Genomic DNA, 26,860 nt, shown 5'->3' with positions numbered 1-26,860 from the left:
CGTGAAAAAATTGCGAATTTCATTTTGATTTTCCAGGATGACATCGTCGAACACAACGACTGAATTTTCACGACAATCGTGGAGTGGTTTTATTTCCGAAGAGAACGTTGCAATGTCCAGACCATCGTACAGTTTTATCAGTTGCTGGTATTTCGCTTGTTCGAGACTTTTCGAAAATACGTAGAGGTGCCTGTTCTTCCAATCTAACCAATTCGGTGCGAGGAGAAAATTGTCCACGAGCAGTGTTGTTTTCCCACACCCCGAAGGACCTACGATCAGACAGCGGATGCTGTCGGGAAGCAACTCACCGTTTTTTTTTTTCGTTTGACTTTCCGAATCCGGTAGACGCTTCACCACGTTCCACGTACTCACAAGATCACTTCGTTCGCGTCGATCCAACTTTTTTCCGGAAGTCCCAGCCATTTGACAAACAGTTTGTCGCCTTTCCTACGCAATACTTTCTCGATGAGGTACGTGTCGGGATGTTTTGTTTTAGAGAGTTCCTCTTCGTAAAATCTTCCTTTCAAAATCTCGCCGCTACTATCTTTTATTATATACGTGTGTCGGTTTCCGGGTAAAACTCGAACCACCGTAAAAAGTTCCGTGCTCCAATTTTTTGTGAATCCCTTCTCGAAGGTGCGTTTGAATTTGCTGATCCTCACCTGGTCTCCAATTTTGAATTTTGATTTTTTGGTAGTCGTGGGAGTGTACTTTGGACAGTAAACTGTAGAAATTAAACGCTGCTCGTCAGATTTCGTAACGTCAGCTGGCTTCATGCCTATCGTTCTGTGTACCCTATCATTATAGGTGTCGACGAGTTCCGGCAGTATGTCGACCCATTTGTAATTTCCTCGAAGCGTGAATCGTTTCCACATGTGTGTTTTTAAGGTTCGATTAAATCTTTCCACGATGCTGGCTTTGATGTGACTGAAGGTCGAATAATGTCGAATGTCATGTTTTTGAATAAACTTTTGGAATACGGCATTGTAAAATTCCTTCCCCCTGTCCGTTTGCAAAAACCGAGGCCGTCTGTCGCTTTCGCGAAAAATTGTCTTGAATGCTTCCGTGACGCACGTTCCCGTTTTGGCTTTCAAAGGTAGAGCCCATGCGAATTTCGAAAACGTGTCTATAACAATAAGGAGGTACTTGTTGCCCTTGTTCAATTTATGCAAATTTTTTAGATTGCCGCTACTCATCTCCACGAGGTCACTTTGCCAGAGGTCATCGATGCTCTTGGTTACCACTGCCAAACGTTGGTAGTTGCGGCGTGCAGGTTTATGCAATTCTTCGACGATAGCTTGCCTAGACATTTTTAGAGATTACGTTTGAAGAGAAGCACGAGCGTGATGGGATTCAAAGAGGGTGGCACCTCACCAGTGTTTTGAATGATCAGCTTATCGCCGGCACTCACGTCAAAAACGGTAAGATCTTCGTCTTCGTGTATTTCATATATGTTGCGCGTTTCGTTCCAACGTGCCAGAGGAATGTTTCCTGCTTTCTGGACACCACGATTCGATATCAAGGTCATGGTGGGAACGCTAGCTTTTCTGCCGTGAGACCAGTACGAAAATTCATTTATCTGAATCGTGCCATCGAGGAGAAACTTGTAGTACGGATGATAAGGATGTAACATGTACAGTTTGTTACCTTCGACGAACGTGGAGATTCTCTGTTGATTGGGTACGCTGTTGATTTCGATGGCTTGCAGAGAATGCAGTTTAGCGAATTTAGTATCGACGCTAACGAGGTTGCTGTGAAGCTGTCCCAGTGTATTTTGTACGGGCAACAAATGTTCGACGATGGTATTTGTTACTGTAGAAAATGACGGTTTGATTTTCACTTCCACGTTCAACTGCTTGAAGTTTTCGTTGAGTTCTTGTAATTTGGCACCGAAAGAGGCCAGCGTCGATTCCTGCGTGGATTCCAGCACTCCAACTTGATCTCTGATGTTGACGACGATACTCTGAAGGTTCTCGACTTGATTCAATTTCGAACTTTTCTCGGTGAGATCGTTCACGATGCTTCGCATCTCGGTAAACTGCGTGTGAAGGTCGGCGACGCTCTGCGAAGTGGGCAGCGTCGACACCAGCGAAGCAAGTTCGTCTCGAATCTGTTCCACGTTCGCCGTTTCCGTTTCTAGTCGTTTCAGCATACGTGATATGCTCCTTTTCAAAGCGTGTAATTCTTTTGAGGTGGGGAGATTGGCCACCCTACTCTCGAGATCGCTCAATGAACTTTTGATGTCGCTCGAATCGGATAGTGCCGTCACCGCCGTTTTCAATTTTTCCAAATCTTCGCTCGAAGGTACGCTCGTCCGTAACGATTCCAAGTCACCCTGTATGTTGTCCAGTACGTGATGAAAATGAGCAAGGTTCGATTCGACGTTCAAATTTTCTAAATATTCGATCTTCTGCTGAACCGTGCTCAACGTGTCTTGTATGCTCGTCAACGCACTTGCTTCAGCGTGAATATTTTTAATTTCTTCGTTGATCAACTCCAGAGACGCCTGAAGCGTAGCGATGGTGGTTTGAATGTGTTCGAAATCTTGATAAGCCTCCAATTGAATTTTTATGTTCGCGACGCTTTTGCCGATGACCTGCAGTTCGTCTGACGATGGTAGGTTCGTCATGGTATCTTCCAAAGTCTGTAACTTGGATTTAATTTCTTCCAACGTGCTGGCGAATTCTTCTTGTAATTTGGAAACAACGACGTGCAAGCGTTCTACATCAATATCCTTCACGACGGTTTGAAGTTCAGAGAAATTCTTTTCGATTGCCGAAGTTCGTTCTTCGATTTCGAGTTTCAATTTTTCCAAATCTTCATTTTTTGATTGAAATTGCTGCAATTTGGCCAAATCATTTTGAAGCTTATCCACGCTCAACTGTATATTTTGAACGTTGTCGTAAGAAGGTACGTCGACATAATTTTTTATGAGCGTTTTTAGTTCGGAATCGATTTTCAGAATAGGGTCGAGACATTGCGTTTGGAGCGTAGCGATCTCCGACTCTAAACTTTTGTTTAAGGTCTCCTGCAAAGCGATTAAATCGCTCCTCAACTTTTTAATTCGGACGTCCAACATGAGAATCTCTTCTGCGTGGTCTACACGCTTAGTGTTGCCGAAAATATCGTTAGGCATTTTGGTTAACGGTTATTTATAATAGGATAGACGATTCGTAATTCTACGAAGAGAGGAATGAGTTTGTCGTAATCTCCGAGGAGTTCGACGTACAGGTAATCTCCTGCGGAAACATCGTACGTAATGTTAGAAAGCATCTTGTCGTGCTTGATTCGAAAAATATTCTTGCCGGTAGATATTTTGATTTCGCCTACGTTTTCCGGATTCACGGCGATTTGAAGTTTTCCATCAATCGGAATTTCGTAGAAATGTAAATTGTTGTTGAAGACGTAAAACATCTTGCCCACATCGTCATCCAATTTCGTCCAAATGCTGTTAAGGTGAACGATCAGTAGACCGTTGAGTTTAGTTAACATGGAAGGTAGAAATTCATAATCTGTCGTCGCGCGGTGTACAGTCTCCATGTTGGTTTGTTTTCGGAAACCAAAAAGATTCATATTATGCTGGTTATTTAAAATACGGTCAAAGTTTTTTGTAATAACAGTCGGTGTTGTTTTTTTTTGTTTTCTTTTTTTTGTTTTGTTTTATGAATCTTCTGTTGAAGATGGGCATATGTTGCAGGTTTTGCTTTCTGCTAAGCGATAGTGCCCCCACGGCAGTGTGTGGATTCCACATTGGAGAACGCACCTCTTGTCGTCGTTGGGATCCAGGGCAATCTTCCTCACTTTGTTGGTGGTCAACACGTGGTCGACGCTCTGGATGCGCTGTTCTGCTCTTAGAACCGGCGACCTGGTCTTGAGGCAATCCACGAAGTCCTCGAATGTGAGATGCTCCCGAACCACCTGTCTGCCGACACCCTTGGCCTTCTTGGTAACGCCACCCTCGGCTTTGATGGTATAGGCCTTGGCGCGAAGACCTGCAAACTCGAGAATCACATCTCCGTCCTTCTCATCTTTGAGTTTGCCAGGCACCTTCTTGTTGCGGGCCAGGATGTCGTACTGGTTCGGCTGGGGATAGCCCGAGGTGTCGAAGAGCTCTTCAAGAGCTGGAACTGTGGCTATATCCCCGTATGCGTCGGTTGTGTGAACGTAGTACATCAAACTATCTGTGTCCGTGTAGAGTAGGTTGATATTGTCGTTATAGTGCTGGCGTAGTATCCCATAATATATTTGAAACATGTGCAGTTTGCTCAGGTCTAATACTGAGGCACCAACATAAATTGGCTTGTTGAGCATCACCTTGTTCTTCCTCATATGCACCAGAGCAAGCTGCTCATTATAAATAGTCCTCGATTTGAATAACGGGTTTGCTACGAGCCTGCGACATTGTGCTTTGTTTGATATTAGCCTCACATCTACATGATTTCGCACATTCTCCATGGTCTTGCCAAACACCGCATTATTCATGAGCTTGAAGAAATCCTTATCAAGCTCGGACGTGGCTGCGGTGCGGTGTTTAGTGTTGACTTCGATATATGGACGCAACCATGAAGAATGCTCGAACTTGAGGATGCGGTGAACTACGTGGACTGTGACCCCTTGCTTCATCAACCACCGGAGATTCCGGTAGTGCAGGACATAACGCTCTTTGGGCTCGAAGTCCATGACGAGCTTCTTCTGGTTGGAATCGGGTGGACACTTGAACTCGGGTGCAGGGGGAAGATCGCAGAACAAATCCTGCAGCTTCTCGGAGAACTCAAGGTCCACCTCGGCAAAAAATCCGCATTCCTCATCGTTGAAACCTTCAACATCGAAGTTGGAGGGATCAGCCCACTCGAAACCTCTAAAAGGGAGTGGCTGCATCATGGAGTGTCCGTAGAGGTTATTAACATCCGTGTACATGATGTAGCTGGACGGTTGTGAGGGGTCGTAACCGGTGGCCATGTGGTGATTGTTGGCGTGCGAGTGTCGCTGCGACACCTGGACCATTCCACCCCGCACGGCACGTTCCACAAACAGCATCATGTCCACGTCCGAAAGAAGCTCCAGCTCAATTTTCGTCACCAGAAACATGGCTGACCATGCCAGTCCGGGGAGACTATAGAAGTAGGCGGGATCCAGGTGGTAGATGGTCTTCGCAGTTGCACGAAACGCCTGGATCACGTCGGCGAGGAGCGTCACATCAAGTCTGAGGTAGGCGTCGTGGTAGTCTCCGAGATTTTGGCAATCCAGCTCGCGCCACATAGACTGAGCATGGTTATAGTCATCCTCAGAGATGCCCGAGCCTCGCAGTTTGCTATAGAAGTTTGCTCGAGGAGGTAGCGACGTCTCCGCAAACTTGGTAGAGTCGGTGACGTATTCGTAGGGGTAGACCCCCTTACGCCTGAAGAGATTGGCGTCCAAGTTCGGAAAATTCGCAGAGGTGATGAGCATTTTCTCGTCGCTAAGCTTCCCTGCAAGGGCATCGAGGCTGGCCGGGAGGAACCTCAGGGAGTCGAGGAAGCGAAGTTCGACGGTAGAGCCGGATTCTGGGATCGACACTCGCTTGCTCACACTGATGTAACGCTCCTCGTTTTGTGCCAGGACGTTGATTCGCATGTCGTCGTACCCAAGATGCTTGATCAGGTGGTGAAAGTCGTACCCCGAACCGTTGTGAAAAAACACAGGGATGAAGCGCGGGTCCCGGGCCAAGCGGTTGCAATCGTTGCACCAAGGACCAACGTACCTACCGTTAAAGTGATCGTGGTGACGGACTTTATGGTTTTTGGTAGTGTACTCCTTGACGCAGACAGGGCAAGCGATGGCCTCGTCATGTCTATGTTGATCGTCGGTGGACAGCGGGAGCATAGACTTGGGGGCCAACAATACCTTCCCTATTTCGATGGCCTCGACAACCATCCTCTCGAGGAAGTGTTTGGCTGCGTCGGGACCGCGATACACATAGGGCTCGGGGGCGATGTGTTGATCTCGTCGCACCACAACGTAAGCGAAACTGGATGCATCGTGGAGTTGGTAAGGGGTGGTGGAAGAAACTTCAGGATCGGGGTCGCAAGTGGACAGGGGTTTGAGGAAGGCCTCGAAATCTGCGATGATGATAGCAGGGTGCTCCACCATGGCACCGTGCATGTGGAAACGCTCCACGGTGCCAGGTTTGGGCAAGTCTGCCACCCCCGGTTCGTTGGCTTTGCAGTAGAGCTTGTGGTTAGCGAGCTTCTCGACAGCGATGTTGGGACCTCTGATGCGTTGATAATCCTGCCGTTCTCGATTACGAAATGTAGACAAGCACCTGGGACAAACTTCTATGTGGTGTTCGTCTTTGCTCAGCTGGCTTGAAACAAGCCGAGAGAGGGAACGGATGAGAGTGTAGTTCCGTTCTCGCATACATGTCTAAAATAAATAACCCGTCGGTGGAACATTTTCAGAAAGCATTGTGGAATCTTAAATACGATGGGCGTGTTCCATCTCACAAGCGAATCTTCGATCCTGAAACTCACGCTGCACGATGACATCGTCTATCCTAAATCCGTAGCTCTGCGTGCATTCTACAGCATGTACCTCATACCTAACGTCACGCAGCACAACAACAAAATTAGCGTCGGAAGCGAACACATTGTCGTCACGCCAGGCCAATACAATCTTTCCACTTTGCAAGCTCAATTACCCAAAGGCACGTACTTTTCTCAAAATTCGGTCACGCACAGAGTGGAAATCGTATCGGCGACGGAGACCGTGGACCTGGGCACCATAGGAGAACTTCTAGGTTTCGAGAACAACACAAAACTCGAAGCTGGCATCAAGCACACGGCAGTCAATATTCCTAAATTTCTGGCCATAGAGACTCTGAACGTTCACTGTAACGTGGCGGAAGGAATGATCACTAAATCTTCGGACGGGGGGTTGCTGGGAAGTCACAAGCAGACGGGAATCATCGCCACATTCAAACCCAATTCCGAATTCATGGAACCGATCATCTACACGCCCTCTTCGCCGATCTATTTTCCAGTATGTCGCAACCGCATAGACGACATAGAGTTGGTGGTGACGAACGAGAAAGAAGAGGTGGTGGATTTCGCAGGTGCCACTACGACGGCCATCGTGGAGATCAACGTATAGTAAATAACACGCATAGTGAAAATGGAACAAATCGAAAGTTACGAATTGCAATCTTTCCCTCCGAACCGTCGCACGTTCGCTAATCTCAACGAAGCAAACAGGGAGATCGAATACGACGTGGACGTAGGCGATGGGTTCGTTCATCCTCACAGAGCGGACCTCTACCTTCAATTCGACGTGGTGAAGAAAGAAAGCGGAGAAGCGTTTCCGCCCAATGCAAATTTGAAACTCGTGGACAACTTCGTGCCTCACCTGTTCTCGCAGGTGGAGGTGAGGAAACACAACACCGTCATCGACAGAATCAATTATCCAGGTATCACGTCGACGGCAGTGGGAACATTGAAATTATCCAAAACAGACGCGGCATACTATCAAGCGGGAGGATTCGAAGCAGGGACGAAAATATCAACAAAAAGTCACACGGTGCTCTTTCCCATGCGTCTGCTGCCGGGATTCTTCTCCGACTACAAAGAGATCATGTGGAAGGGAGGATTGCGCATCACGTTTCGAAGAGCGGCCAACGACAACGGCGCACTGATGCGATACACCAACTTGAACGCCGACGGCACGCCGATAGCCAACACATTACCCGAAGCAGCCAAGTGCGTCATCCGGAGCATGGAATTGAGAATGCCGATCGTGGAATACGAAACAAACTACGCCCTCAAGTACAAAGCAGAGATCTTGAAGAGTCCGCAGGTACCGATTCACTTTCACGGTTACCAGTGTGTGCAGAAGATGGCGTCGGGAAGTCACATGGAATTCGACGTGACGACACAGTTCAACAACATACAGTTCGACATGCCAGATTTCGTCGTGGTGCTCTTTCAGACCGGGCGCGATAACAACCAGGAAAAAGATTCCAGCAAGTTCGACGACTGCAAGATCAAGAATGTTTATCTGAAAAATGGACGCAACGAAGTTTTCCCGCGCGAGAATTACAACCTCGACATGACCAAAGACGATTACCTCAAACTTTACGAAGCTTACACCTCTTTCAAACGCGTGACCGAGGGAAGCATGGACATGTACTACACGCCCAGCGAATTCAAAACCCGCAGACCCATGTTCGTCATCAATACCACGAAGAGGAAGCAGGTGGTGGTCAACGATCGAACCAACATCAAGGTCGTCTGCGAGTTCAACAGTCCGTTGCCCGAGGACACCGTATGCAGTGTGATCCTGGTCGCCGAGAAGTCCTTCGTCCACGACGTGAAGAACGAGAGGGTCACAGAGCAGTTTTAACAAGTTTTTAACCTCTTTTCTTGCACAATAAGAAATTTTTGTACTAGCACAATCAGTTTCAATAGCACAATACAAAAATTTCACTAGTTCAAAATCAGTTACAATATTAATTTCATCAGTTATGAATTACAATATCATCAGTTTTTGCACTATAGCACAAGACAATCAGAATTTTTGCACAAAAATTTTGTTGTTGTTGTTTTTACATGAGAAAATTAACAATAATTTTTTTTTTTTATCGTTTCAGATGCTGTCGAACATCAAAAACACATACACATACACACTAAAAAAATAAGCATGCAACTTTATTTGTAACACACACATACATTCTCCATCTTCATCAAAAAATATTATAATAAACATAATTATTATTATCTATATCTCACAATAAAATTCTATATCCAAAAATATTACAACATCAAATAACACTAGAGTCGTTAGTACACGTTGCATGCATTACGGAGGTCCTCTGTAGGGTTTCATGGAAGTTTGGGGGAAAAAAAAAAACACGTGAAACTCTACAGAGGTGCGGCTATCTAGAACCGCAGCCATTAGAACCTTTTTGGGTTGGGCACCACGCACCCTGGCGGGGTTAGGGGCCAGGCATCCTAAAAACAACAATTATTATTTGTTTTTGCTTAGGTCACAATACTGAAATAAAAAAAAGTACGTACGTGTGTGAGTGGCGCATCGTTCCCGCGAGAGAGGTTTGCAAAAATCACGATATACATTGGCACTCGGGACTTGGAAATAATGCATATTCGCTCACCACTGTTGCCAGCTTAGTCTCTCTCAGCAACATTGGCATCTTTATTTTTTTTAGTTGTAGGTGGGTTGCCAACGCACTCTAGTTAATAATGCTACATATTATACACGCACGCACATACTGTGTTGCTATCTATCTATCTATCCCTCTCTCTTTTACGGCAGTATATGTTTGTTGCCGACTCTTTTTGCTCAGTGTGTGTATGTTACGTCAGTATATAAATTAGTTAAGCCTCAAGTAAGATAGCTCTTGCCAAGTAAAAAAAAGCTGTAGGTAAATATTAGCAACACTATCGGTTGTTTAACTTTTCCCCCTCTCTCTTTTTTTTTGTAAAAAGCTATGGCAAACCAGTAGGTTGGCAAATTGCTTTATGCACTGTAAAACCTCAAGCAGTATTGCCAGCTCCTTGTTTGAGGTTAGGTTAGACCCAAAAACAAACCTTGGTGACTTTTCAAGTAAAATGTTGGCAATACTTCAAGACAAGCCTCAAGCAGTATTGCCAGCTCCTTGTTTAAGGTTAGGTTAGACCCAAAAACAAACCTTGGTGATTTTTTAAGTGAGGAGTTGGCCACACTGCAAGAAAAGCCTCAAGCAGTGTTGCCAGCTCCTTGCTTGAGAGTCTGCTTTCCAGCGTTCGTTAGAGGACTTTTTTTTTATTTCGGAGGGCTCATGGCTGACCATGCCAGTCCGGGGAGACTATAGAAGTAGGCGGGATCCAGGCGTTTAAAAATAACAAAAAAAATAAAATTTATTTATAAAAAGCTGCTAACAATTTAACACACACAAAACAGTAGTATAATTGCGTAAATTTTAGTTTTATAGCTAGTCAAGCAACTTGTGTGCGTATAACTTATGCTGATATGGTACTCACCTGACAGACCAAACTAATTCGGCTTCTATTACACTTGATATTTACACTTGGTATAGCGTACACTTTTATGTGACTGCCCAGTAGTAATACTCGATTGCAACTAATGTGCGCGAGATTTCTAAATAGAAACTTATACCTGCCGGCAGCTAAACTTTTAAGGTTGGTTCGAGCTATGCGTAAACGTCCTTTCCTAGAAAACATATCGTTGACGCCCAACTTGATGGACAATTTCCTGCAGTCGTACCCAGGTAATTGATAGTTTCCTGTTGTGTGATTGATGGTTTCCCATAGTTACTCGCCCAAGTTTCCACACAACACAGTTGAGTTGACCACAGATTTTTAGCTTATCCTTTCAATCACCCCCAACAGTCGATGAAAATTGTAGATAGGCTGTGATTAAAATTGCTTGGAAAATTACTGCCGATACAAATAAAGTGACAGTGATGTATAACAAGCCCAGGATACTAAAGCAACAGAGCGAAACGATATGCTTGAAAGCAATCGTGGGGGGAGAAAAGAGCTGCCGTGGGAAATCACTGCTGCGATGTCGCGTAACAATCAAACCGGATGGGTTGGGTACGATGGGTGCGATCAACTAGCGGCAGCGGTAACAATTAAACCGGATGTTTAAATATCTGGGCGTGATAAGCTTTTTGAAGCTTGATTGATGGGTGTGAGGTCGTATCACGGGGCCAACTATGATTGTCGTTTTCCCGTGCTTGTTGGTTCGGGGAACAGAGGATGTATGCAGAAAAAGATTTCAAATGATAAGAGAACCGGTTGAGTTGACTACAGATTTTCAGCTTGCCCTTCAGTCACTTCAGTAGATGAAAATACAAAAATAAAAAAAAGTACGTACGTGTGTGAGTGGCGCATCGTTCCCGCGAGAGAGGTTTGCAAAAATCACGATATACATTGGCACTCGGGACTTGGAAATAATGCATATTCGCTCACCACTGTTGCCAGCTTAGTCTCTCTCAGCAACATTGGCATCTTTATTTTTTTTAGTTGTAGGTGGGTTGCCAACGCACTCTAGTTAATAATGCTACATATTATACACGCACGCACATACTGTGTTGCTATCTATCTATCTATCCCTCTCTCTTTTACGGCAGTATATGTTTGTTGCCGACTCTTTTTGCTCAGTGTGTGTATGTTACGTCAGTATATAAATTAGTTAAGCCTCAAGTAAGATAGCTCTTGCCAAGTAAAAAAAAGCTGTAGGTAAATATTAGCAACACTATCGGTTGTTTAACTTTTCCCCCTCTCTCTTTTTTTTTTGTAAAAAGCTATGGCAAACCAGTAGGTTGGCAAATTGCTTTATGCACTGTAAAACCTCAAGCAGTATTGCCAGCTCCTTGTTTGAGGTTAGGTTAGACCCAAAAACAAACCTTGGTGACTTTTCAAGTAAAATGTTGGCAATACTTCAAGACAAGCCTCAAGCAGTATTGCCAGCTCCTTGTTTAAGGTTAGGTTAGACCCAAAAACAAACCTTGGTGATTTTTTAAGTGAGGAGTTGGCCACACTGCAAGAAAAGCCTCAAGCAGTGTTGCCAGCTCCTTGCTTGAGGTTAGGTTATACCCAAACACAAAAACCTTGGTGATTTTTTCAAGTGAGGAGTTAGCAACACTGCGAGCGCCACCGAGCGCCATTTTCGGTTTGCGAACCGGGGACACTGTTCTACTCTGTAGGTTAGCTTCGCCTGTAAAATATCACATGGTAAAATATTCTTGAGGTGAGTTAGCAACACTAAACCGCAATTGATGTTGCCAGTGTTGCCAACTCCCATTTGTAGGTTAGCTTCGCTTGTAAAATATCACATGGTGAAATATTCTTGGGGTGAGCTGGCAACACTGCAAGAAAATGAGGCTCATGCCTTACGAGAGCAAACCGTTAACATACACCGTAAAAGGCTACGCCTCGCTCGAGCTGGCAACACTGCAAGAAAATGAGGCTCGGTGAGATTCGCAGTATTGCCAGCTTTTTGCTTTAAATTAGGTTAGACCGAGATAAAAACCTTGGTGATTTTTTCGAGTGAGGAGTTGGCAACACTGCGAGCCTCACCGAGCCTCATTTTCGGGCGTGGAACCCGGGACACTACCCTACTTGCGCCGTCTAGTGTTGGTAGAATTAGTGCCTTTCAACAACTGTTGTCTTCTTAATATTAAAAGGAGAAGGCGTCATTGCTAAGGCTTCCAACACAATAGGGGCTTTGCAGCTAAAAATAACGTACTTTTTCTCTTTGGATGGCGATAATACAAAGGACTGAAATTTTCTGCTTCAATGCACAGCTTTTGGGACATAAAGGAGATACGCTTGAATGTCGCGCATGGGCATAAGTTGGAACCTAGCTTTGAAGGGAGGGGCAGCCAGAATTGAAAGTTTCTATCCTATAAAAAGAGCGTCCAACACAATTTCGCTAAATAACTGTTACAATCGCAAAATTACAGAAGTCACTCATGACTTTTCTTATCTGGTCTCTGGAGGTTAACAAAACTACAATTAACTTGAAAATGTTAATAGCTACATATAAGGTCGAGTGTATTCTAAAAGTGTTGCAAATTATAAATAATTTATCTTACCAGTAAAGGTTAGATTCATGACATTGGAACTGCGTTTACATTCAGCTCCAGATATTTGTTCGATTTCGATTGAATTTACATTATCTTTGAGTGAGGTAGAAATTTGATTTTTTTTTATTTGATTTAGTTTATTTTACCTCGCGTTTTGTGCCCCTTGGCTAATTTGCGAAGATGGGGATGAGTGATGAAATGATGAAATTGATGAATGGACATTCACAAACAACCAAGCCGGACCGGGATTCGAACCCGGGAGCAGCGCGATGTGCTAACCACTCGGCCACAGGGTCGGGCGAGTGAGGTAGAAATGTTGGATTTTCTTTGTAGATGCGAAAATAACTAGTGACGCACACATGTGGGTTAGATAAAATTATCCCTGGTTGAGATGTGTCATTCATAACACGAGGTTTCATCGTTCAAGACAGAGAGGGGAGAATCCTTCCCATCGCCCCTTCAAATCGCACTCTGCATTAAAATAAATAGATGCATGTTTGTTCGCTACTTCCACATGATAAACCTATGATTTTCTGTTCCATCACATTCAAAGTAAGCCCAGAATGAGGTCCAGAGCTTTGTATATAGGGCATCAAGACATTATTTATATTAAATGAGACATTATATGGCTTATTTGTAATCATATTAAGATAATAATAATAATATTAAACAATAATGCAATATTTCGGAATTTGTTTTTAAAATAACCATAAATTTAAAAAAATGAAGAAATATAATTTATTTATGTAAACTTTCCATTAAAATACAGTAAATCTGTGGGAGCTAGTCTAAAATGGAATTCCCCATGTCACACATGATATAGTAAAGGGGGATATAGTATTGAAATGAAAAAACGTTCCTGCACGACTGAACGCAGCTATGCATCATCCATTCTACAAGTCCAGCCCCCCGCCGAAAAAAATCGTACGTGCGGCAGTGATCTACACCATTTTTTTCTGGGGTCCCTTACCCCTTGGCGTCTTCACTGGTAAGCAGATAAAAATACGGCAAATGATCGAGAAATTGCTGACAGAGCTTTGTGATTTAAAGGAAATAGGCATATCGAAATGTCATAATCAACAATTTTTTTTCAAGTTTTATGAGCAAATTCAGGAAATGATTTACGTCCACTTCTCTCCAATTCTATAAAAGTCTGCCCACTTCTCGTATATCATATGAACTAGAAACTCAGTCGGACAGTTCCATCTAGGAGAAAAATGTTAATTTTTCATGCTTTATTATTAACACTATTATTTTCGTGGAGGGGCGTTGAAACCTTAAACCAACATCCTCAACACACTCTTTATTCCCCTGTTTCCAACTTGGGAACTTACCTTTAACTGGTTCAAAAATGGCAGTAACTCCACCTATATAGCGAAATCATCATGGAACAACAACCTCCTGATGTATTGCATTTGTTTTACATCTTCTTCACATTGCAGTATGCAGTGCTTAAAGCATCTGAGTTTGGACAATCGTTTCAATTTACAGTTTTCTTAAGCCCAGAATCTCTCTCATCTATTCTCCGTCCCAAGAACCTGAGGAGCAACTGCACGCATAACGGTAGAGGAGGGGAGAAAGCGAGTGGGCGGAGCAAAGCCGTGCACGCTGCTGGAAACGGATTGTAGCTGCGGTCGCGTTTCCTCCTCATGTAATCCTTTTCCTTCTCAGGCGGTCATTGGTTGAAGCATCGAGTCAGTACTTTCGGAGAGGACTTTTTTCGTTCGCTTTCTCCACACAATACTGAGACGATGCCGTATGTCTGTTGTGTATTTTCAGTGTTGAGGTTAGCTTCTGTTTGATTCTCAGCCATGTAAGCAGAGGCGACAGAGGGACCGTTTATCCTTCATAGTACTTTTGAAATATGCACCCTTAAATTATGTTCGATTGAGTATCAGGTGGAAATAGCGGAGCAGGGATCACTACTAAAATTATATTTACCCTGCTCTAGTACAATTTTACACTGTTTCAGGTAAATAACTGTATTTAAAAATAAAACATTTCACCAACTTAGCTAAGCATGGGCGTTCCTTGTGAGTGCCCTTCATCAATTTCCTTATATCGTAACTCATCCACATCTTCGTGTTAGCCAAAAGTGAGAGAAAAGCAAAATAAAATAAATCAAATCAAATCAAATGCTTTTGTTTTTACCTGATATTTCAATACTGATTCTGCTGTTAATTTTATTGAGCTTTATGTTTGAAAGTGATATCAAACCTTCGAGACTGATTTTGCTGAACGCATTCACAGAGTAAATAAACTTGAATAGAATCGCTTGAGTGCAGCGTATTATTTGTTTCATTACACACCATTGCAATTAGGTATGTTTCCTTTGGTGAAAGGAATTAAATTTCCCTCACGATACAAATCAAATGCATTTACAATTCCATCAATTTCAAAACACTCAGATTGTTTAGCTTTTCTTTATTCCAATTCAATCAAAAGGCAATAAATAGTGGGACTGTAGTTGTCCTGTAATTTTTATTTGTAACCATCACTGTACTGAAAAAAATGACAGAAAAGAAACATATTTTCCCTCTATCAATTTACGACTGAATTTACTGCCTCCATGATTTTCCGAATTTCAGAACAAATAACAATTTTATTGAAACAAGTTGCTTCGTATTCAATTTCTAACTTCACTGGAAATCGTTCGATGAGAAATTTAATCTCGACGACGTGAATCAATGATACTAATACGAAATATTTTAGAGATTAAAAATTTTGGAACACCTATGCGATCGATGCAATTCAGACCAAGAATCACAAACAAGATAACTTGAATCAAATACGTACCAATCGAGGCAGTCGGTAATGTTGCTACAATGCATAATTAATACTCAGTCAAATATTTAGGGAACATATCCACAGGAAATAAACATACAAGATGCTTAAAGCAAGAATAAAATTGATGATCATTAAGAAAAGTACTATGTGACAGAAAAACAGTGCCAGTGTGAGTTTGAGGAGTGTGAAAGAAAGCTATGAAGAACAAACTTTCAAAGATCAACAGAACACGTGACAAAACTAAACATAGCCAAAAATGTCCAAGCATGAGAAAATTGTAAAGTGAAGGTCTTATCTCATAATCTACTGGTGGAATTTTGGAATCTTTTTTATGCCACGTCTAATATCTACATGGTTGGGTTCTTTTTTAGAGAGTAAAGCAAACAGTGAAGCTTCCAATGGAGACAGTTAAAAAATTGTATTGTATCTTTCTTTTTACATAACATTATAGTTGAGAACACCTGAGTATACATTAATATATATGTAATCGGAATTTTGCTTTATTTTTAATAATTCGAGTTCCAGTTCTTATTCACAATCTGTCAGTTTTCTTTCCTTTATACTCGGGTATGGCTTCCTTCTGGACTCGGACTTCCTTCTGGATATATATGGACCTCCTTCTAGACTTCATGCTGGATCTGAATTTCCCTCGGGATCTGGACTTCCTTCTGGACTTGTGCCTCCTTCTGGATCTATCTTCTCATATGTTCATTGATCGCGGATCCTTAGCTTTAACAATTGTTCTTTCCTCGTATATACGTGTCAACTTTTCACTAAGTTCCAAAAAGATTAACCTGTTTGAACTTCTAATATCAAGTCCAATCAATAATCTAGTAACCCTCCTTGGGGCGTCGATTAAAACGCGCCGCCACTACTAATTGCGACCAAAAGTGTAGACTCGTTGCAACGGCTGAAAACGCGCACCCAAGTCGGTGTCGCGATTGTGACGAGGAACCAAAAAGCGCTGTGGTTCACGACTAGAACGCGGCGCCACTGATGTATGAAAATTTCCTCAATGGGGTTATAATAAGCTCACAGATAGGAATCTGTTCGCAGACTCAAATTTATATCAATCTTTTCACTTCTTTAGATTTTGTATATACATGCATATGAGTACATTGTTCCTTTCACAGGTATCTATATTAATTATACATCTTCATATGTTTTCTTTTTTTATTTTACAATCTATTTTATTATTGTTTATCTTTCTCATTTACTATTATGCCTATTTACCCTATCATTTATTTATAATCCAGCGATATTGTTTCTTATTGCCATCTCTTTTTAACGTCCGTAACAATTTGCATGTATTATGCCTATTGGGTACGTAACAATATCTTTGAGTGCATTCGCGAAAGCTCTTAAAATATGTATCTGAATAACCCAGTTCCTACGTCAAATTTCATGTAGTGTTTCGACGTTCGTTACAACTTGCACATCTACAGTGCATGTTCCTCTTTTTCATCTCTGCTGATTGTGTTGCTTTTATATAAGAATATGTTGAAACGTTGTTGCGTACAATTTGGGTCGCTCTTTGATTCCATTTCTTTGTGAGACTTCATAATAAACTCCTGTCTAACATTACAACTAAGCTTAATAGGAATGTCCTTTGTGTAAAACACGTAAATTGTGGCTCTACTGCTGATTTCTACGTACAGTAATCGAGTTCACGCAGCGACATCTATGGAACACATTTCATTCAGTTCCTTTGTTTCTTCATTATTGATGAACTTATTTTTTTTTTTGTTTTACAGCACTAATCAGGAAGGCTGTATACTCTGTCCCAGGAATCTTTGGAGCGAGAAATCGAAATCAAGTCTCTGCGCAAGTACTGACTCGAGAGTGCTCGACCAAAGAACACGTGCAAGGGAAAGGGATTGTGTGTCCCGGCTATCTCTAGATCAAGGCCGCGCATATCGACAGAGGAGCGGTAGGGAAGCGAGTGAGCAGGACGTTGCTGCGAAAGCTGCGAACTAACGTCTCTTTTCCCCTCCACGCAATCCCATTCCCTCTCACGTGTTCATTGGTGGAGTCGTCTGCCGTCACTACTAGCGCAGAGACTTGTTTTCGTTCGCTTGCTCCAGAGATAACCGGTACAGAGTATGCCTGCCTTTGCAGCAGCTGCTTCGCCCACTCGCTTTATCTCCTATCTATACCATTATGCGTTGCTCTACAGGGATAGGGTATAGAAGATAACCATTTGTTCCGTCAAACCAACAAACCCCATTCATAACATGAAAACTCGGAAACTGTTCCAGATTTAACCTTGTCGATAGCCAGAGAGAATTTATTCATCATTCATCATCAGGAAAAGCTTCAAGTCTTACTTCAAAATCCATTCAGTTGCACGAGTTGCCTGCGCGATGGCCCATGGAAATTTCAAATTGAAAGTAAAGGCTGTAGGATTAATTGAGTGATTTAGTTTATTTCACTTTGCTTTGGTACCACTGTTTGATAATTGCGATTGGGATGAGTGATGACATGATGAAATTGATGAATGGACACTCACAAACATCCATGCCCAGGCCGGAATTCGAACCCGAGACTCCTGGCGTCGTAGCGTGATGTGCTAACCATTCCGCCACAGGGGCCGGCTGAAGCCTGGATGAATACAGTAATCCAGCCTAGATTTTGTGTGTGTTACAAGCGAGCGAAAAAGGATATCTTGAACGCTACATTTCCTGAAATTCCTGTACTCCAAATACATAACAATTTATTTTATAAAGAAATGCGTAACAACCAGTGAGGAAACCAGAGAGAGGTGAGGTGGGGGGCTATAATTATCCTTTTTGTTTTTGAGATTTTAAACCTTGTCCTTTTGACAGGCATATCTGTGGCTCACTGGTCTTTCTTATTCATATAATGCCTCGTTGAAACCATAAAGAAATGCTTTGATCGAACATCGCATTCATAATATTCATAACGCGCTCTCCATTCGGATTTTACTTGCAAAGATCTTATTTGATATTCCTCACACCTGCATTATCTTCGATTTCCCATATCCTCGGTTGTGAAAAGTTGAAAGAAGAGGGTTTCAGGCCAGGAGTTAATGAGGTTCGAAATTTCTTCAGAAGTTCACAGAAATATAGTAGTCTGAGGTGCTAAAATATATATTCTTTCAAAGAGAAAACAGTTGCTTGGCTGGAGACCAGGTAAAAGTTTCAAGAACATCTCATCGGCAGAGTTTTCGATGGAGTTTGAACTGCAATTTATTTACTGGATAGTTTCTAATCTGTTTGGTTCTCTAAACAGAGTGAGCATTATAATTGCAATAAAGCAACCAATTACGCTCAGTTTTAAAACTGAAGATCATTACGGAATGCAATTGGCTGCATAGTAAACGCTACTTACAATTCCAGTGTTTTCGGGGAAAAAATATTTAAGTCAAAAAATGAAATTTTACAGCAGGTAGTGATTTGTGTTAATCCACTACGTATTTTCTTCTTATATATATATATATAAAAATGTATGTATGTATGTTTGATTCGGAACAACTCTCGAACGCCTGGAGCAATTTCAACCAAACTTGGTACACATATGACGTACAATCAGGAAAGAAATACTGTGGGGGTAAGACACCCCTGGAACCCCTAGGAGTGAGGGTAGGAAGGGGCGACATGTAAAAATAATCGAAAACGATCGATATTAGTGTGGAATCCATAATTTTTGGTGTCCCTAAGATGAATAGTGACGCTCCCAATGCCTTTCAATTTATTTATTCTTGCTCCTGGAGGTGAAACTAAAAATGTTGTATATAATCAAGTTTTAAATTAAATTAATATTATAGTGAATTTGTAAAATATTTTACTTTATAATTTGTATACTGTACTTATAGTTTTACATACCTGAAAATAACATTAGTTACATTTTACACTATAGTTAGAATATCATTATTTTCCTGTCTAATAGAAGATTGGGATAAATAAATACCCGGGCAACGCCGGGTAATCAGATAGTTATTTTAATAAGAAACATTACAGACGTGATATATGTGTTGGAACATCATTGCTCAGAATCTTTGAATATGACCAATATAAAATTGTACTGACAATATTTTCGTGAATTGATTCAGTTGAATCAACAGAAAACCGCAGTTTTTGACTTGTGGTTTTCCCGAACACTCTACAATTACTGAACAAGTAATAATTGGTTTCATTACCCATATAAAATTTTATAACATAATCTTGTTTATGACACCGCAAAATTGGAAACTTACATTGAAAATGAAGTCATTTTTCGAAATATGAAATGTTGATAAAATCTATCTTCCCCTGTACACATTGAACCTTGCTATGCAAACACATAGATTGTGTGAGGATAGGTTCTCAAACATCCTCGATCTCTGATAAAGTCTAGGTGATGTTATCAACACCAACACTGTCGCTACCTTTACCCTTCATGATAGCCTCGGGTACTTATTGGTTAGAAACCAAGGGAACTTTACAGACGTTCTTAGAAATATTTCCACTTACGATCACTCACATTGCGAACCGAATCCTACGTGCCAATCAGAAACTCTGTAACCTGATCGCCGTGATGTACCAACGTGAATAAATTGTGTTGCCACAATTTATTGCTTGGCCGATTTACTCAAGATTAATCCACTGTAAGTCCCTGATTTAAGTCCCAGATTGGAAGTTTCTTTGTTGATGTACTTTCCTCAAATTCATCCCATCATTAATGATCCCCATCGTTGCAACCACACTACAGACAAAGAAGAGTGTGGGCTAAAACGTTTGTGGACGTACCTGTTGTACGTAGAATTTCGAAAATGTAAAATCAAAATCGCTGAGAGATGTCAGAAACAACCGTGAACCTGACCTGTCCACATAGAGCAACACTAACGTACCCAATAGTGTCAATCGTTAGTGCTCTAAACTATTGTAAAACCTCTCGTTGTGGTGGTTCGAACATAAACATGGCTCCCCCAACTGTTCTTTAAAATTACTTTTGCTCCAATGAAACAGTAACGAGTTTAGAGCACTAACGTAGCACTATTAGATACGTTAGTGCTTTGTGTAAGGAGCTAACTTGAATTTAAATTTCCAATAATTATTTTGTCATTACTCTTGCTCTAATGAAACACTAACGAAATGACTTTTAGAGCACTAACGAAACATTATAAGATACGTTAGTTTTTCATTGTACATAAACTATTAAGTAATTTTAAAATTATATATATATATATATATATATTGTTAACTAATTGGAAAGTTTTCTTGGAGAAATATATTTAATCAATTTTCGATGGACTTGACAAACCTGAGTCGACTTGGGCCCAGCAATGTCGTTTTTGTGGAGAAAGCTTCTTCGTTGCTTGTCCTTCGGCAGCACGAGACGAGAGAGAATGTTGTCAGGAATTTCTCGAACAAAGTTAAATCTTCGCTTCAGACACCTGATGCTCCGTAATTGATTATGTATCCCTTCGTGGAATCCTCACAAAGGCTGTAATGGATATCCCTGACAGAGACTATGAACTTCGGAAGAGGTTGGTGCACTTCAATTGGACGAGGAGTGTGCAGAAGAAGCCTGGAAGAGAGGCCCAAAATTTGCAGGAGGATGCAGAAGCGTAAAAAACAGTTCTGAATCCTGATTTCCAATAAGTAAGCGTTTATTTTTATATCATATAATCGTTTATCGGCGGAATTTATAAACTTTTGGCTCCTAGGCTATCCTTTGTTGAGGAGCCTGCCGACATTATTATTATTATTATTATTATTATTATTATTATTATTATTATTATTATTATTATTATTATTATTAGTTTTGTTATCATGGTACTTCACTTTCTCTAACTGCATGTATGACCAGCTTCTTATTGCACGTCCTTTAGAATTATTTACTCAAGAAATATTGTGATTTAATGTAGGACACAAGGCTTACAACTAAAGTTGGTGCATTAACCTAGCAGAAATAGTATAACTTAAATATGGCAGTGGAAGGCTTAAGCCGTAAAATTTTAGGTTTTGAGGAATAATACGTAATGTCTTGATTGTAAAGAGGTCTATTTGACATCATGCCTGAAGGGCTTGAGACAACATAAACGTTAATTCAATCGAATTCAATAAGTAACCAACAAATTTACAGAAAGCAAATTGTACTCGTACAATTAAATCTTTACATTATGATGTATTTCTTACTAAGTCCCAACGACTTCCTAATTCTTTATATAACCAAAAGAGATTATAGTAATTTCAATTTAATATCCAATTTTAATATTCATTTTTCCCAAAATAGAGCAAAGAGTGCTGTCCTTAAACTAAAATAGCCCAACTAAACGCTCTACATAAAACAACTTAAAATACAAAACCACTACAAAAACCGCTACTCCTTGGACTTTATTCCATTCCGAGTATGTTCCTTTTTACACTCAAAAGAACTCAACTTAACGTGCTTTAACCTCAGCTAATCAGTGTGAAGTGAAGTTCCCACACGAGGCTCGCTTTCCTCCGACCTCCGGTATTTCCTAGCCACTCCTCTTTTTCCTAATCAAAGCCATCTGGTGGCAAACTAACTAAACATTTCTCTTCTTTTACACTGAAAGACATAGCATATGATTATACATGTTATGTATTAATAACGCTTGAAAACTTTGAAATATAGACACATCTGATTAAGAATTATTCCTTAAATTTGGATCAAACAATAGGTACAAATGGATTTCACAAAGGAACATTCGCCTAAAACTCTCTGTAATGATATCAAACTGAAAAATGAGAGACTCAAACAATAATCTACTCCTAATGTTGTAACGTGCCTGCAGCTCGAAAACTCAAAACTGAAACTCGAAATGTTCATGTGACGTACTCAACGTGTGCCAGTACACACTATGGGAGTTTCGTGGCCTTGATGAATAGGTATGCTAAATGGAAACTATCACACTACGATCAATCCCATTTAGATGAACAGTGAAATTATTTTAATTCAGCCCACAATTTCAATGTAACCCATTACTCTGGTAGCTCTGGTCGCTGTGTCCGTTAACGTACAGGATTACGTATCAATAGGCATACTAAGCAATAAAGTAAAAATTTGCAAACATGTTCACTTCATTCAATTACCTGAAATTCGTAGAGAAACAAGTAAGTTTCACCCAACTGAAATTGTATTTTTCAGTTATTGAAGTGCCAATTCACATCAGTTCACCCTATATGTGAAATTGAATAACTCCCATACTAATTATGGTTCATGAAAACTGAATAGTAAACAACAATTCCCATTCCAATTGATAAAACTTTTGATTCACCATACAATTTTCTACCCTCTCTCCTGGACCTGGCTCGCTTGTGTAAATATCAGCTGATGTACTGGAGACTGGGTCTCAAGAAAAGTTACCCAAGGGAGGCTGTGTACACAAATCTATAGATTAGGATCTTAACTTCAGTGAACATAACCCTTTAACCTGACCTAATTGATGACCCAACTATCATAGATATTCCTGGGCATTATTCATACTTAAGTGACCAGCACAAAATGAACTTCTTCCTGAAAAGCAACATTTACATTAATTCATATATGTATATTCTTGTTATAATGCACAGAACGAGCCTTTGTTTTGATAAATGTCAACACAATGAAATGAGATATTAATATATTTTATTATTACTAGAGAGGAAAATAAACCAATAAACTAATTTTCAGTACTTATGACATTCAATTTACCTACTATGCCCTATAGCAGGTTACATATTGCTTCATTCAACTTGAAGAAAATTATTACTCCCTGTGACTAAAATAACAAAAGAAAATGTGATAAGTAGTGTAATTGGATGTATTATAAAATCGATAAATGAAGAGGTGTTTTGACTGAATAGAAATACTTAAAACTAAGGCAAAATGTCTATAAAATTTCATTGCTACTGTGTAAAACCTACGATTTTTGTAAAAAAAAGCTTCCGAGAAAAGAAGACCCCCCTCAAATTGATGTGGCTAAACCTGAATTTGCTAAAATTGCTGTTTATAAATTTGTTAAAAATATGGCTTTTCTCCATATTGTTTTGACTACACTTAAAACTAATCCAAGATGCTTTTAAGAATTTTTTGATTATACAGTAGTACACTGTAATATAATTTTAAATACTTATTCAAAATATTTTTATATTATTATGTTAATATGTTGACTTGTAACATTCTAAATATTTTAATTCAAGACTAGGCACAACTTGTTTATCTAATACTAAGAAAATATAATATGCAAAACTCTTCTAGAATTGCTCTGTGACTCTTTCATTTCTTACATCATAAACATATGATTTTTCACCTATAAGAATAACACTACATATGGTATCATCAGGGAGTGTTTCATGGAATTCACAAATAATTTTAATGTTTGTCCTGTCATTAACCACAACTTGTTTTCTTTTTGAGGTGTTGATGACAAACATGGGTCTCTGTGCTTTGAATTCATCTGGTGAGTAATACATGTCAGTATTCCCAATTGTAACCCTTTTGAATCCTGTAAATGCTTCATATAACTTAAGGAAATCATCCTTGGACATGTTTAAATTATAATTTTCTCTAGGGAATACCTCATTTCTGCCATTTTTAAGATATATGTTCTTGATGTTGCAGTTATCAAATTTACTAGAATTTTTTTCTTGATTATTGTGTCTTCCAGTCTGAAACAGTACCACCACAAAATCTGGCATGTCATATTGTATACTGGAGAATGAATTTGTAGCATCAAACTCATAAGAGGTACCAGTGGCAGGCTTCTGTACACATTGATATGTATAAAATTGTAAAGGTACCTGCGGATTTTTTAGTATATCTGCTTTGTATTTAAGAGCATAACTAGCTTCATATTCAACTACTGGAATTCTTAGCTCCATAGTCTGAATAAGGCATTTGCCTTCATCAGGTAGGGTATTAGGCAGAGCTGCACCAGTAGAATTTAATGTACTGTACCTCATCAAAGCATTATTATCATTGGCAGCTCTTCTAAATGTAATTCTTAAACCACCCTTCCACATAATTTCTTTGTAATCTGAGAAGAATCCTGGCAACAAGCGCATAGTAAACAGTACTGTGTGACTCTTAGATATTATTTTATCACCAGCCTCAAATCCACCTATTTTGTAGTAAGAAGCCTCAGTTTTAGATAACTTTAGTGTGGCCAAAGCTGAAGAGGTAATACCAGGGTAGTCTACTCTGTTTATAACAACACCATGTTTTCTAATCTCAATTTCAGAGAACAGATTGATTGATTGATTGATTGATTTAGTTTATTTTACTTCGCGTTTTGTGCCTCTTGGCTAATTTGCGAAGATGGGGATGAGTGATGAAATGATGAAATTGATGAATGGACATTCACAAACAACCAAGCCCGACCGGGATTCGAACCCGGGACCCTTGGCGTCGCAGCGCGATGTGCTAACCACTCGGCCACAGGGTCGGGCGTTCAGAGAACAGATGTGGCACAAAATTGTCTACCAGTCTTATATTTCAGTTAGCCGGATAATCTGTACCATCGAGTTTTACAACATCAAATTTAATATATAGGTCTGCTCTGTGAGGGTGTATAAAGCCATCCCCTACATCAAGGTCAACCTCAATCTCTGTGTTGGCTTGATTTAAATTTGCAAAAGTCCTCCGGTGTGGAGGGAATGATTGTAACTCATAACTCTCAATATTTTCCATTTTATTTATTTATTTATTTTTTGTATGCATTTTTATTTAAATATTAATTTCTATGATAGCAGTTGTTGTGGCTCCAGCAAAATCAACGAATTCTTCTTTTTCATTAGTGACCATCAACTCAATGTAGTCGATTCTATTATGGCACACAGGAAAATATAATGTTGGCGATGGAGTATAGATGATCGGTTCCATAAATTCAGAGTTAGGTTTGAATGTTGCAATAATGCCAGTTTGTTTGTGAGTGCCTATGCCATTTGATTTGGTGATCATACCCTCGGCCACATTACAGTGAATATTTAGAGTTTCTGTAGCTAGGAATTTAGGTATATTAATAGCAGTGTGTTTAATAGCTGGTTCAAGTTTTGTGTTGTTTTCGAATCCTAATAGCTCTCCTATAGTACCCAGATCTACTGTTTCTGTAGCAGACACAATTTCTACTCTGTGAGTAACAGAATTTTGAGTTAACAATATACCTCTAGGTAACTGAGCATTTAAAGTAGACAAATTATACTGGCCTGGAGTAATAACAATTTTTTGGTCACCAACTGTGATTGTGTTGTTGTGGTGTGTAATATTAGGGATCAAATACATGCCATAAAATGCTCTGAGAGCTATTGTTTTGGGATATACTATATCATCATGTAGTTTGAGCTTCAATATTGAATTTTGGCTGGTGAGATGGAATACTCCCATGATGCTTCAGATACCACAAAGCTTTTTGAAAATTTTCAATTGATGGTTTATTTATTTGAGACAGATATCTAAGAACAGATAAACACAGATGTCCACAATTAAGATCTTTGAAATTTTGAATACGGGTATTATTATAATAAAGATTAGTTGATTTTAGATATTTTACTAAATTTTCAGGTGGAACACCTCCAAATGAATCAAACACAAATGCCTCATTGTTTAAATATTTAAGATAACAAATCCAGTGAGTGCCCTGATTTTTATACTTATCCAAATTAACTATGCCACACTCTTTTTTGAGTGGTTGTTCTGGTAAAGAATCAGACATGTATACTCCTCTAAAATTTTTGATTCCCAGTGGTTTGATTAAAGCTTCAATATCTTGGTTGGTAAGCGGCTATTGTTTTTTTTTAACTTATTCATAGCTCTCTTAACACCTTTGCCTTGTTTTTCCATAGCCAGATTATGGCGCTTTTGTTCATCTAATTCTGCCTTATTTTTCTTGGCATCTATTACTGTTTTTGCTATGGCAGCCGATCCCCCAGCCAAGCTCCCCATGGCCCCCAATGCTGCTAAAATAGCTGGGATACTAAATATGAATCGACCCACATGTGATTTTTTTCTAGATTGCTGTAATTTTTTAATTGTGGGGTACTAAGTAATAATTTCATACCATGTCCCTTGGCAAGACAAGAACTTTTCTTCTTGCGCTGCTTTTTGGTTAGAAGACTATCAATAGTTTTAAGAGATTTAAGACCTGCATAAGGTATTTGATACATAACACCTTTGGCCTTCATTTTTTTAGTTTATTATATACATATTCTGGGATTAACTAGTTCAATTAAATTGTAACTAATTTAGTTAAATCTATTACAACCCCCACCCCAATTTTTGTTTGGTATTCATAGCTATGGTGGTCCCCAACGCTGCTATTTTTTCACCCAAAGAAGCATTTTTGCTTACAAATCTACCAAATGCAGCCTCTTCTAATTTTTTGTCTGCCACATGTCGCTTGTCAAGGTCGGTATGTGTGTTGTATACTATGTCATGGTCTCTGCAAGCAGCACCTAGAGGATTAACACCAGGGTCACCTCTGTTTAATCTATGGTCTAGTTTGGTACCGGGACCACAATACTGATAGCCTGGTATATGTAGCTC

Source organism: Lepisma saccharinum, chromosome 20 (genome assembly GCF_977018435.1).
Source record: "Lepisma saccharinum chromosome 20, izLepSacc3.1, whole genome shotgun sequence".
NCBI classification, from domain to species: Eukaryota; Metazoa; Arthropoda; class Insecta; order Zygentoma; family Lepismatidae; genus Lepisma; species Lepisma saccharinum.
The sequence above is the reverse complement of the archived record's forward strand: the minus strand, read 5'-3'. Positions refer to the sequence as shown.